The following is a 12,597-nucleotide window of genomic DNA, read 5'->3' on the forward strand; positions in this document are numbered from 1 at the left end:
TGAAAATGGCCATACTGCCCAAGGTTATTTATAGATTCAATGCCATCCCCATCAAGCTACCAATGAGTTTCTTCACAGAATTGGAAAAAACTGCTTTAACGTTCATATGGAACCAAAAAAGAGCCCGCATTGCCAAGACAATCCTAAGTCTCCTCCATGTTTTCAAATCCTCACAACCCTGGTAGATACTGTCATACCCATTTCACAGACCAGAGGGATAATATTTGCTCAAGTGGTTGGAGAAACTGACTCACAAGGTATAGGTTACACTGCCAGGCAAAGTGAGAACAGAGTTCCAGTATGTGTGAGGCCCTGCTAACAGTTTGCTGTGCAAAGTGTGGTCAGCCTGCAGTCACCATTTATTCGGTGTCAGCCCTGTACTTGGAATTATATTTGGTGTTTTACCTATGCTACATATATTAGCCAGCTTGGGCTGCTGTAACAAAATACCACAGACTGCATGGCTTAAATGGCAGAAACCTATTTCTCACAGTACTGGAGGCTAGAATTCCAACATCAAGGTATCAGCTGACTTGGTTTCTTCTGGCTCATAGATGATCAGCTTCTTGCTGTTTTCTCGTATAGCATGTGTGCACATGCATGCACGCACACACACACGGAGAGAGGGAGAAAGAGAGAAACAAGTGTTCTTAAGTGTCTCTTTTTATAAGGACGTAAATGTTATTAGATCAAAGCCCCACCCTTCTGATTGTATTTAACTTTAATTACTTCTTTATACTATCTTCAAATATAGTCACACTTGGGGTTAGGGCTTCAACATTTGAATGTGGGTGGGGGTTGTACACAGCATTCACTCCATAGCATTATGTATAATCCTCACAAGAAATGTATTTTACAGATGGAAAAACTGAAGCTCAGAGAAGGTAAGTTATGCTAGTAGCTTATGACAGAGACAGGATTCAAACATAAATCATGATTCTAAAATTCATACTTTTTCCACCAGCTAGACTACCTTCTGAAGTTTATTTGGTGGCTTGATAGCTAGATAATATATAAATGAGAAGAATTGCTAAACTTGACTTATCAGCTGCCTTATGTTCTATGCTAGTTTGTTTTACGCTGGCTTATTTTGAAAGGCGAACTCAAGACAAATCAATTATCGCTTCGCATTTGAACAAATAGGCTATAAAGCAAAGTGAACTGAAAAGTGTGACAGTTGTAAGTAGGTAAGGTGCTTGAAAGATGAATATCATTTTTTCCATTGTCAAAAAATTTTATTATCAAGGGTAAAAAAATAACCTAAGAGTTATAGGATTTAAGTATAGAAAGGAGTAGGAGTGATGATTTAAACACTATTAAATGTGACTTTAAATGTAGTCATTTATGCTTAGAAAATATATGCATCAAAAAATATTTTAAGCATGTTTAAACTTTTAATGCAGAAGTAATATATTCATATTTTAGCAATTCAGGCAATAAAGGAATGAAAACCATTAATATACATATGTGTGTATTCTAAACAAAACAATGACTCTTAAACTAGATACAAAATTATACAACTTGCTTTTTTAATGTAATATATAAGTTAGATATGTTTTCGTGTTGCTATATATAAACTTACCTCATTCTGTGAAATAATGGCCTAGCAGTCTTAAGGTTGTAACGTCATTTGTTTAACTATTTGCCTACTGGTGGGCAATTTAGGTTGTTTTCTACAGTCACAAAAATATGGCATTGAACATCTTTGTACTTCTACCTCTGTATATGTGGACAGATAAATTATATGCATTATATAATTATCATATATTTATATAATTATATATCCTAAAAATATAACTATGTAATTTATCCATAGGATAAATGCGATTAGTGTATCAAAAACCTGCACATTAGATAGATATTGCCAAGTTAACTTCAAGATAAATTTTCACATTCAAATATTTTCCAAAGACTCATTCTACGTTGAAGGCAATGAAACATCGTCATGGTTCTCACTGCATTCTGTACCTTCTCTTTGGTGATGTTGTTCAGAGGCCTGAAGGAAGCGAGGGAGACAACCGTGCTGCTAGGGACAGTGCTCACAAAAACAATCGAGTAGTCCATTCGCTTTCCCTGCAGCCTTGGGTAAAGGGACCTGGCATTCATTCGTTTAAATGGCAGTGCTTTTCCATTTTTTTAAATTTTATGTTTTCAACTGACAAATGATAATGGTACATATTCATAGGGTACATCATGATGTTTAGATACATATAATGTATAGTAATCAGATCAGGGTAATTAGCACATCCATCATCTCAAACATGTATTATTTCTTTGTGTTGGTAATGCCCAATATCCTTCTTCTAGCTACTTGAAACTAACATTTTTAACTATAGTCATTCTACAGTTGGGATAAAGCACTAGAACTTATTCCAGGTCTCTAACTTAATTTTGTGTCCTTTAATCAACCTCTCCCTAGTCCTCCCTTCCTGCTGCCCTATCCAGCCTCTTGTATCCTCTTTTCTTCTTGTTGCTTCTATGAGATCACCTCCCCTTTTTTTCTTAACTTCCACATATGCGTGAGGACATGTGCTGTTTAACTTTCTGTTCCTGGCTTATTTCACTTATCCTCAAGTTCCATCCACATTGCTGTGGATGACAGGATTCCATTCTTTATTTGGCTGAATAGTATTCCATTGTGTATATACAACACATTTTCTTTATCCATTCACCTGTTATTGAACACCTAAGTTTAGTCCATATCTTCATTATTGTGAATAGTGCTGCAATAAATATGGAGTACAGATATCTCTTCAATGCACTTATTTCCTTTCCTTTGGATAAATGCCCAATAGTGGGATTGCTGTATCATGCGGTGGTCCTATTTGTAGTTTTTGGAGGAACCTCTATACTGTTCTCCATAGTAGCCATACTAATTAACATTCCCACTAACAGTGTATAAGAATCCTTTTAAATCCATATCCTTACCAGCATTTGTTATTTTTTGTCTTTTTGAAAATAACCATCCTAACTGGGGTGAAATGATACTTCCTTGTGGTTTTGATCTGCATTTCCCTGATCGGTGATGTTGAGCATTTTTTCATATATTTGCTGGCCATTAGTATATCTTATTTTGAGAAATGTCTGTTCAGTTCTACTTCTTATTGTTATTCATGCACCAGACATTTACTGTTTACTATGTGGAAGGTGAAATGATGGACATTAAAATTGTTCTAAAGATGAGTAAGTCAAAAAGAGCCTACCTAAGGCTCCTGTGCTTCACTTTTCTTTTCATGGCAGGCAATTATTTTAGTTCTTAATTTGCATACAGTACATTTTTTTTCTTTTGGTGTGCTGCTTGACTTTTTATTCTCAGTCTCAATGCAAACAAATAAAAATGACCATTTTTTGATATTGAATATGCCCTCTCTCATCAGTAAATAAAACCTTCTAGCCTAGAGTTCTTTGAGCCTCTGGCTATACAAAAATTGAGGAGCCTTCCAATGTCTGGAGCTTTCTAAAACGCCAGTCTGAACAATTAAACTTGTTTTTGGATGTAAAATGTTGGTGACGGCTGTCTTTTTTTTTTTTTTTTTTTTTGAAGCAGTTATGTGGTCTTTGAAAATTGTACATGCCTGTTCTGAGTCTTTCTCCCTACCAGCGTTGAGAGCCTTCTATAATCACTACAGGTGTGACAGCTTAAGATTTTTTCATTATAACAAAGCAGAAAGAATAAAAGAGTTTTAATGAAAGGTGTAGTCTCCTGAGCTGAAACTACATTACCGACCTGAGGCCCTGGAAAATGCTAATACTCAGTATATTAAAAGAACAGCCAGCTTAGTCCCCTTAATGCCCATTTGCCTGAATTTATGAGATATCATTCTTTTCAGCTTGGCATTTGTGAAGCTATCCAGCTGGGAGTGAGTCAGGTTTTTTTGGTTTTTTTTTTCTGTCACTAATTCATTAAAAATGCCAGTCATACAAAGCAACTCAAGTGAGACCATCTGCCTTTCTGAAAACCTTAAATACCCAAGAGAAGGAGGAACTATATGCCTTGGTCCTGGTCTGGAACTGCTGCTCTTAGAAAGGGCACAGCCTTGGGTAAAGGCCAGTTGTGCCATGGATGATGTGTCTGACTACAGATCAGAAAGGGCACGGCCTCCATGGCCGACACACCTAATCCCACTCCCAGTCCCCTCTTCCTTACCTGGCAAGCAATGGAAGCCTGTAAGCCTCAGCCATTTCACTTGAGAAGGGCTGATAACACTGACCTCCCAGAGCTGTTTAGGCCCTCAGAGTTAACCTACTTTATTTCACTTTTATGAACTTTTAAAGATATACCACAAAGACTGGAAGCAGCCCCTTTCCCCTCTGAGAAAGACATATGAATGATCTCGATTTGTAATTTCTGATTAGGTTTTAAAAGTAATCATGTTTTTGTTTTGTTTTGTTTTGTTTTTACTAGGCAAAGAACTTTATTAACCTTTGTTTCAAACTTGATTTCCAGGCTTCTTCGGCTTAATTAGCTGCAAAGAATGAATTGTGTATAAGCAAAAACTGAAAAGAGCTGCAGTGTCCAAGGGGCTTGGGCTTAAAAATATTAGAGATCTAGATTTTATCAGATCCATAAACAAAAATTTCTTAAAAAGCAGTCATAATATAAAATAGCAGCTCCCAGTAACTTCTTCAAGTTTTATCTTCAGAAGTTGACTCAATTCAGTTTGCCTCATTCTTGGAAGCCTCATCAAAATTCTCCACAAGATCTGGAACTTCATCATCATCATCCTCTCCAGTAGCAAGTGGTGCTTTTCCATCCACAGATTGTTTGGGCAGAGCTTCGGCCAGTCTCCTTAAACTAGTCAGATTATCTGCGCCAAGCTGGTTTAAGATGCTGGGTAGCGTTTCTGTCAGCTGCTTCGTCTCAGCATGGCCTGTAATGGTGAAAGTGTTCACTGCCAGAGATGCCTGAACTTTAGGATTGTTAAAGTGGATCACTGTTTCTTGGTTTTTAAACATATTCACCTCTTCAATACCAGAGATATTGTTTACCCCTAACTTCTTTAAGGAGAACTGCTGTGGCTGTTCTATGAACCACCTTCTTCTTTCTGCGAGCAGTTCCTTTCCCACCAATGCGCACTTGTGCCTGCAGTTTGGCGAGTTTTTCCTGGTTCATGATTGTTTCTTTCATCTTGTCGGAGCGAATAAGGGGCCGCGCGGGGAACTAGGGTTGGTGCTCAGGGGGTCTCGGGTGAACCAGCTGAGATTAGGTGCACACACGCGGGGACGCCAATCATGTTTTTAAATAAATGTAAAACTGATCAGACCTTTGCTGAGAGGGATGTAAGGTAAATTACTATAGGATATTTTTTTCAGAGTCTTCTTTTCCACACTTAGGATAAATTAATTTTAAAAAGTCATTTCTTCTGGAAATGGATTTATAGCAAAATTACTTGAATGCCTAAAAAAATTGCAGAAAGAGTGAAAGATGTCATATTCATTCATCCAACAAACAGGTACAAGTTCTGCCACATGCTGGTCATTGTTCTAAGTGTCTGAGCTCCTGCAGGGAACAAAACTGGCCAAAATCCCTGCCTGCTTGGAGCTTGCCTTCTTGTAGGGGAGGGGAAGACAGTACAAAATAAATAACTAAATGATGTAGTGTGTGGGAAAATGCAAAATGCTATAGGGAAAAATAAGTTAGGTAAGATAGTGGGGAGAATTAAAAGCCAAACTCTAATGCAAAATGATCACAGGCTTAATGTGATGTAAGTTATTTAAAGTCACTTTTCAAAAATTTGGATTATATCTAAAATATTCTTTTTTTTTATTTAATGGGCGATGACAAAAATATCACTGTATACAGATCCCCTTCTTCTTTGGTTTTATCCACATAAAAATGTCTAATATGTATGTTAACTTAAACTGAGGCCATAGCATTAAATGTCAGCAGATTTGCTTGATAAGAAGAACCTAGGAATGCTAGAGCCCACGACACAGAATTGCTTTCTTTTCTTTCCTAATAAATAAGGTGATACAATCTTTGCTTCTTTAATCATGATGAAGTTTCAGCCCAAATGTTGTAGGTGCTTGAATGAAATGGGAACAAGCAATAAATCTGGGATTGACTTCACAGAGGTATATGACAGTATGATGATTTAACATGTACTACCAAGCGATAAATAAAATACCATCTTTCTGACAAGAAGGAAAAAACAGAATGTACCCAGGAGCATTCATTAGAACTTTAAAGCCAGCCTAAAATCCTCCCTTGGCGTAAAAGAAAAGAAAGGCTCTATATATCACGTTGAATATGCCTTGGGATAGATCAATTCTACAGGGTGCAAAAATATTCTATAGAACAGTTGGTAAACTGCAAATGAATTTAGCTATGTTAACCATATATGAATAATGACATCCTGTAATGATTTTAAGTTAGTCATATGCATGACAAGTAGAGGATATTTAGTGCCAAATAATTATATTAGCCAACAGGAATTTGATAATCATTATGAAGACAGCAAAATCACATTTCACACTCTGTTCAGTTTGGAGGTCGCTGAGGTCTCCAGGAGCCAATCACAACCTTCTCTTCTGTTCCTTTTCCTGTTGTACGGGGAGTGCTGTGCTTTCTGATTGCTTTTTGGAACCACACTGCAATTTTATTTGCTTTCTTATTAAAATAAAACAAGATGAACAAACAAAATTAAGTGAGAATAACACAAGCTTACACACATTCACACACATGAAACTATAGAACTAGAGTTTATAGAACCCGATTTTGCCTTTTCCTTTTACCTTTTTGGTTGGATATATTCTTGAAGTTATATTCCTTTCCAGGCAATTAAAGTGTTATTACTGCAGCAAGAAGATTACCTGTTGAGAGAAAGTGTAATCCTACGCAATGTTCAGTGTGAAATATTTGTGCGCCAAGAGGTTGACTCCGTGAAGACTGGTTTTTGAGGAGCTATAAAGCTGGAGGCAGAAATCTTGATCAGGGCTCATAGGCCTTGACTCCACTTTCATTCTTAAATGAGGATGCGGGCTCGCTAGAGCTGAGTTTTGCTTTGAGAATCAGGAGATCACAGTGTTTGTAAATATTCCTTGTTAAGAAGAAGCCTGTATACTGAAAGCGTGCTTTTTTCCCCCAATGCTCTATACATCTGGATATAAAAGGACCAGGGCAGAGTAGGGATTGGAATTTTCTTTCAAGTCTGACATAACTGTACTCCAGAGGGGAATATGGGCAGCAGCTGTGTATCCTGGGAGTAAGGAAAAAACTCCTCTAAGATATGCTACGTTGAGTGCTGATCTGTGGGTCCATATTACTTCCATTCAGTGCTGTGTCTTTAGAAACACTGAGGAGAGCATGTAAACTATTCTTACCAAATTCTCTCTTATGAAAGACTGCAGTCATGGTGGCCTTTATATGTTTTTTAATACTGCAATCTTTATTCATATTCTATCTCATTATATTATTGCATATATTTCCTTTAAAATGGCAAAAGTAAATGTGCACATAAAATGCTGCAAAAAAATGCTGTGGTGTATATTTTCCACAGGAAATAGCTTATTATGAAGGAAATAGCTTATTATGGAGACAGTTTACCTCCAACTCTGAAAGTTTTTATCAAAACATTCAACAGAATTTGTACGCATTTCATCCTAAGCCAAAATAGAATAAAAATAAAATGCTGAGCCAAATTCTTACCTAAACTATTTACTTATTCTAGAAGAGGCACATTTGGATTGGCATTCACTCTTTTAGTTACTGAGAAGACAACTGATTGAATTACATGTAATTATAACGTGCAATATAAAATTAACCACTTACCAGATGTACAGTGTGCAGGATATAATTAGGGTTTCTCAGTCCGAGCACCATTTCTTTGTTGTGGGGAACTGACCTGAGCACTCTGGATGTTTAGTGGTATCCCTGGTCTCGACCTTCTAGATGCTGGTAGCACATGCCCTCTCCAGTTAGGACAATCAAATATGTCTCAAGACATTGCAAAATGCCTCTAGGGGTACAAAATTACCCCACCGGCGTGTACACTAGTGGATAAATGTAACTACAGTATAAGACAGAGGTTTTGAATGGTGCAGACCAGGGCTGGAAAGGTTGTGAAGCACGTGAGCTCCTCTGGCAAGGAGTGTTGGGGAGGCTACAAGGAAGAGGTGAGGTTTGACTGGCGTTTGAAGTTGTACAGGATTTTGGATTTAACTGTAGTTTGCTTATTAGTCTCCCTTTAATGGTATCTAATCTAACTGGCGTTTGTGTTTGAAATACGCCCTATTGGTTTCAAACAGGTTTAAATTTCTAAATATGCCAAATTTGTGCATTAACCAGAAATTGAAAGACTTTAAATACTTTTTATTTCTCTTTTTAAACTAAGAATGAATTTTTCCTGAACTTAATAATGTGGGTATTTTGGAATTAAAAGCATCTGGAGATAATTAGATTGGGCATAAGCTGAATGTTCTCCATTTACAAATGCCACAAAGACACTTGGCATTGTTTTACTGAAAAGGAAGTAAAATATCAGACCTTGTATTAATAATGTTGGCTTTTAGCAGGATCTCCTCCCAATCTCCACCCACACTCCAAAAAAGGCAAAAGGCATGTCAAGTTGTTTAGACATTTTATCCCATCCCCAGTTCATCTTTTACAAATCAAAACTGTGCAAAGTTGTCTTTCAAATATTTATTGAATCTTTAATCTTTGAAGGCATCACCTTTCTCAAAGATAATGACTTGCTCTGATTGTGTCATGTTTGGAAAACAGACATTATCACATGCTGCTGTGTAGAAGTATCATTCTCTTCTTAGCATTTCTTGTTAAGTCTGGTTGAGCAACATCAGCTATGCACTTAACCAAGTGTGAGATTAATCATGATTCTGTATCCACCAAATTTTGTAGTTCTGAATTATCCAAAAAAGAAGTCTTCTGGAAGGACTTGCTCTTAAATTCTTCTCCAAATGCATTAACATTCTCTCCCAGTTGCTACAATTGTGTCAGTATTGATATCGCTATATAGGAAATTAAATTAATGAGATTTGGCAAAAATTATAATGGTGTTGACATTATGAGTGTATCACACATCAGATTATATCATGAGTTAGATTATAAATTAAAGACATAAATAGTTAAATGCATTCCAACAAATGTGAATTTTAGTAAAAAATACTCAGTATGGCAAAATGCTCACATCAACAGAGACATACCTTATACAGCACTCAGTATCTAGTAGACTCTTAAAAAATGTTTGCCCAATTAAGCTTTTTTTGTTAACTGCTGTCTTGAAGTATGATGTAGAAAAAACTTTTTGAGTTGAAAATTTTGCTGTAATTTTTTTTCTGTCTTTGCTTCTGGCCCTGGACTTCTATTATTAATTATTACTAGAAATTCTCCTGAGATTAGATTTCAAGAAGAAATCCATGAATAAGACAGTAAATGACATGTCCATATCTGATTCAACTATACAGGGACACAAGGTAATAGCACCGATGTTTCTTGGAGTCCCTTCTAGTGTTATACTCGATCCTAAAGTCTTATGGCAAAAATTGCTTATTTCACAGGGTCTATGTTAAAGTCATTATGAGATGATGAAAGACACAGCTTATGGCTTAAGACGGCTTGGTGGGGGACGTTGACTGTAAATTAAATGGAATATGATAGAATGTTTGGAATGGAAACACCTGTATTAAGTATTTTTTTTTTTAATGAGGGAAGAGTACCAGGTGTTCTGTGGGCTCATTCTTTTTTGGTGTATCTTATTTTTCTTTGTTGTTAGCAGAAATATGAAATACATTAAAACTCCTTCACATCTATGCAACAGAAATAGAATAAGAAAGCACATGACATGACTACTAGATAAAGCACTACCTAAAAAAATTGCCTTAAGCTATTTGGAGATTTATTGTAAATTAGATTGCAGGAATGTGCATGATAAAAATGGCATCTGTCATTTAAAAACAATATAATTTATTTTAAAATGGATCCATGTGCATGCTTAGATTGACAGGTCTTTAAATTTTGATGATAATTTTATCACTACCACCCCCAAGCCCCAATATTTTATGTGCTGTTTGCTTTGGGATTTTCCTTGAATTAAAAATTGAACAATCTTATTGCAGTGCAGAAAGAATTTCATTACTTTCAGAGGTGACCTTCCAGATTCTATTAGGACAAGAAAATAGCCTTTCACAACATCTCTTTCCATATGAGCTTCACCTGAGTCTAGCACCTCCAAATGCTCTAGAAACTCTCTTTGACATTTCTCCTTATGTCTGACCTTCCCAGCCAAAGTCAACAATACATATGTGCTAAGATTGTTTAGGGGTCATCTTCTTTATTGTTTTGTTGTATGATGCTGACACTGGAATTTCTGTTGCATAGGCTCTTCAGGTTGAGAGTTAGTACCTTGAAGATAGGGATTGAATATCCTGGGGTGTTTTTTTGTTGTTGTTGTTTTTGTGTTTTTTTAATATCCTGTTTCTTAACTTCCCAGAGAACCTAATTCACATGCGTATGCCTAATGGGCATTTTGTAACATTATTAACTGGTTCTTTCTGATAAATATCCCATGATTCCTTTAAAGATTATCTTGATTTATCCTGCACTTTTAGGTATACCTTCAGAACTACACACCAAATATTAATCAACTATTTTCAGCTTTTCTGTTAAAGATGTAATAGTACCAAAGGAGACAGGATTTTTATTTGTTATTATATAGTAGGTCATAATACTTTTATTTTAAAGTGATACCAAAATATATGATGAACCTAGCATTCTCAGTTCAGCTCAGTTAACAACTATGAAGAGTTACATTTTTATTGCTTCAAGAGAATTGATAATCTCATAAATGTTCCAAAAGAACATTCTTGAAGATGATATCTTATTTCCTCTGTTTCAGCATTCTGAAATCCAGGTTTTTTCACCTAAGGAAATCTATTAGGACCCACTTCCTATTATACATAGAACTACTTAAATACTCTTCTCTATAATTTCCATTTAGATTTGAGCAAGATCATGGAAGTAACACGTACTAAAAATATAATAGCAGCTGACAGGTAGTCTCTGGCATGCTTTCCTCTCTCAAGAGGGATTGCATAACCAATGGGGTATGAGGAATTTGGAAAAGTATTATGCAAAATAACCTTATATTAGAAGACGGAGAGTAAAAGACAAAGAGAGTTTGAAAATATGAGGTCCGTTTATCAGAAAAAAAACAATGAACCTCACTAATTTAGTGACTTTTCAGTTATGTGAAGAATAATGACAATGTTTTCTCTATCAGTAAACAAACATAAACACTCACAAAGGAAATAAACTTTATATGGCAAAGATTAAGATTAAATAGGATGAAACTATTCTCAAAATGAAGGCTGTTATGTGTTGGAATGATTAATTTAGGAGGACCGTAGAACTGTTTCATTAGGAAGTCATAGGAATGATGTGATGAAGACACATAAAGCATCTGAAATGATGGAGATTAAATGACATTTTAAAGACCCTCCTGTTTTAATGCTTTCTAATATTTCTTTTCATTTATTATTTAATTTCTTTATTAATTGCCCTGATCTTATCAGATTCATCATCTCATGGTTAAAGCTTTTAAAACTTCATTGTGAAAAAAGAAAGAGGACTTTAGTATTTCGTTATCATATTGGAACACATATTTCTGTCTTCTCTTCTTTTGTTGTTGGTGCACCAATCAAAGCACTAGCTCCAAAATAATAAATAATTTCAAATACACACAAAAATTCCTCTAGCCAGTATCAACAGAGGGTCAGCATTTTAGAATATTGATGATGGAAAGGGTTACTGTAACTGAAATCCAGCTGAAATCATTTTGCTCTGGGTCTCTATTAATATACAGAACTGATGTTTCATTTTAAAATAAACCAGGTGAGTTGTATTTTTAAAGTGGGATTTTCAGAGTTGGAAATTTTGGGTATTAGATGCTGTTTTTCAACTTCTTTCTTTTTGGTTTATTCTGAGGAATTTTAAATCCCATTACTTTGAACAACAGTGATTTTTCTTAAATTTATAAAAGGTAATTGTTACCATGGAGTTAAATTTATGGGAAGAAGGATCAGAAACTGATGCTCCTATGCACACTCCACAGCAGAATTGCTGGGTACCTAAACAGTCACTTGTGTCAAGCACTATACTTTGGAAATGTAGATAACCAAATCATGAAAATATTAACATCAGGGAAATATGTGATGCTGGTAGAAGCTTTTAGAGATACAACACACACACACACACCATACACACACACACACCATTCCACATGTACACAAATTGTTTTAGAACTACAAAAAGAAAATCAAGAATATGAGTTTCTATTTAAAGTGTTTGTTATTGAGATGAGTCAGAAATACATTGAATCCTCTTTAGTCACATCAAGGTGATATTGGGGGGGGTTGTTATATTGTAATTGTTAATGTACAATATGTTCAGTGTAAAGTATTTCCATACCACAGACTCCGAGACTCCAGCATTAAGGAAAATTCTTAAGCACCATGGACAGCTACAGCTTTCTTCTAGCAGCTGCACAGTTTACCAACACTCAGGGACCAGTTAGCAAAAGAAACTACCATCAGAGTGAACAGGCAACCTACAGAATGGGAGAAAATTTTTGCAATCTACTC

The 12,597-nt window shown here is 35.8% G+C and overlaps 1 protein-coding gene and 1 pseudogene across 2 annotated transcripts in view; one reads left to right on the forward strand and one right to left on the reverse strand.

Annotated features, from left to right (window-relative positions):
• SLC24A2 (solute carrier family 24 (sodium/potassium/calcium exchanger), member 2) overlaps positions 1–12,597 on the forward strand; it is a 276,790-nt gene that overhangs the window by 55,324 nt on the left and 208,869 nt on the right. The gene's annotated exons all lie outside the window — the stretch shown is intronic.
• LOC105503458 lies at positions 4,396–5,221 on the reverse strand (annotated as a pseudogene). Its single transcript, XR_001000480.1, has one exon. The product of XR_001000480.1 is annotated as a transcription factor BTF3 pseudogene (transcript).

This window comes from Colobus angolensis, unplaced genomic scaffold (assembly GCF_000951035.1).
Source record: "Colobus angolensis palliatus isolate OR3802 unplaced genomic scaffold, Cang.pa_1.0 Scaffold86, whole genome shotgun sequence".
In the NCBI taxonomy this organism is placed as follows: domain Eukaryota; kingdom Metazoa; phylum Chordata; class Mammalia; order Primates; family Cercopithecidae; genus Colobus; species Colobus angolensis.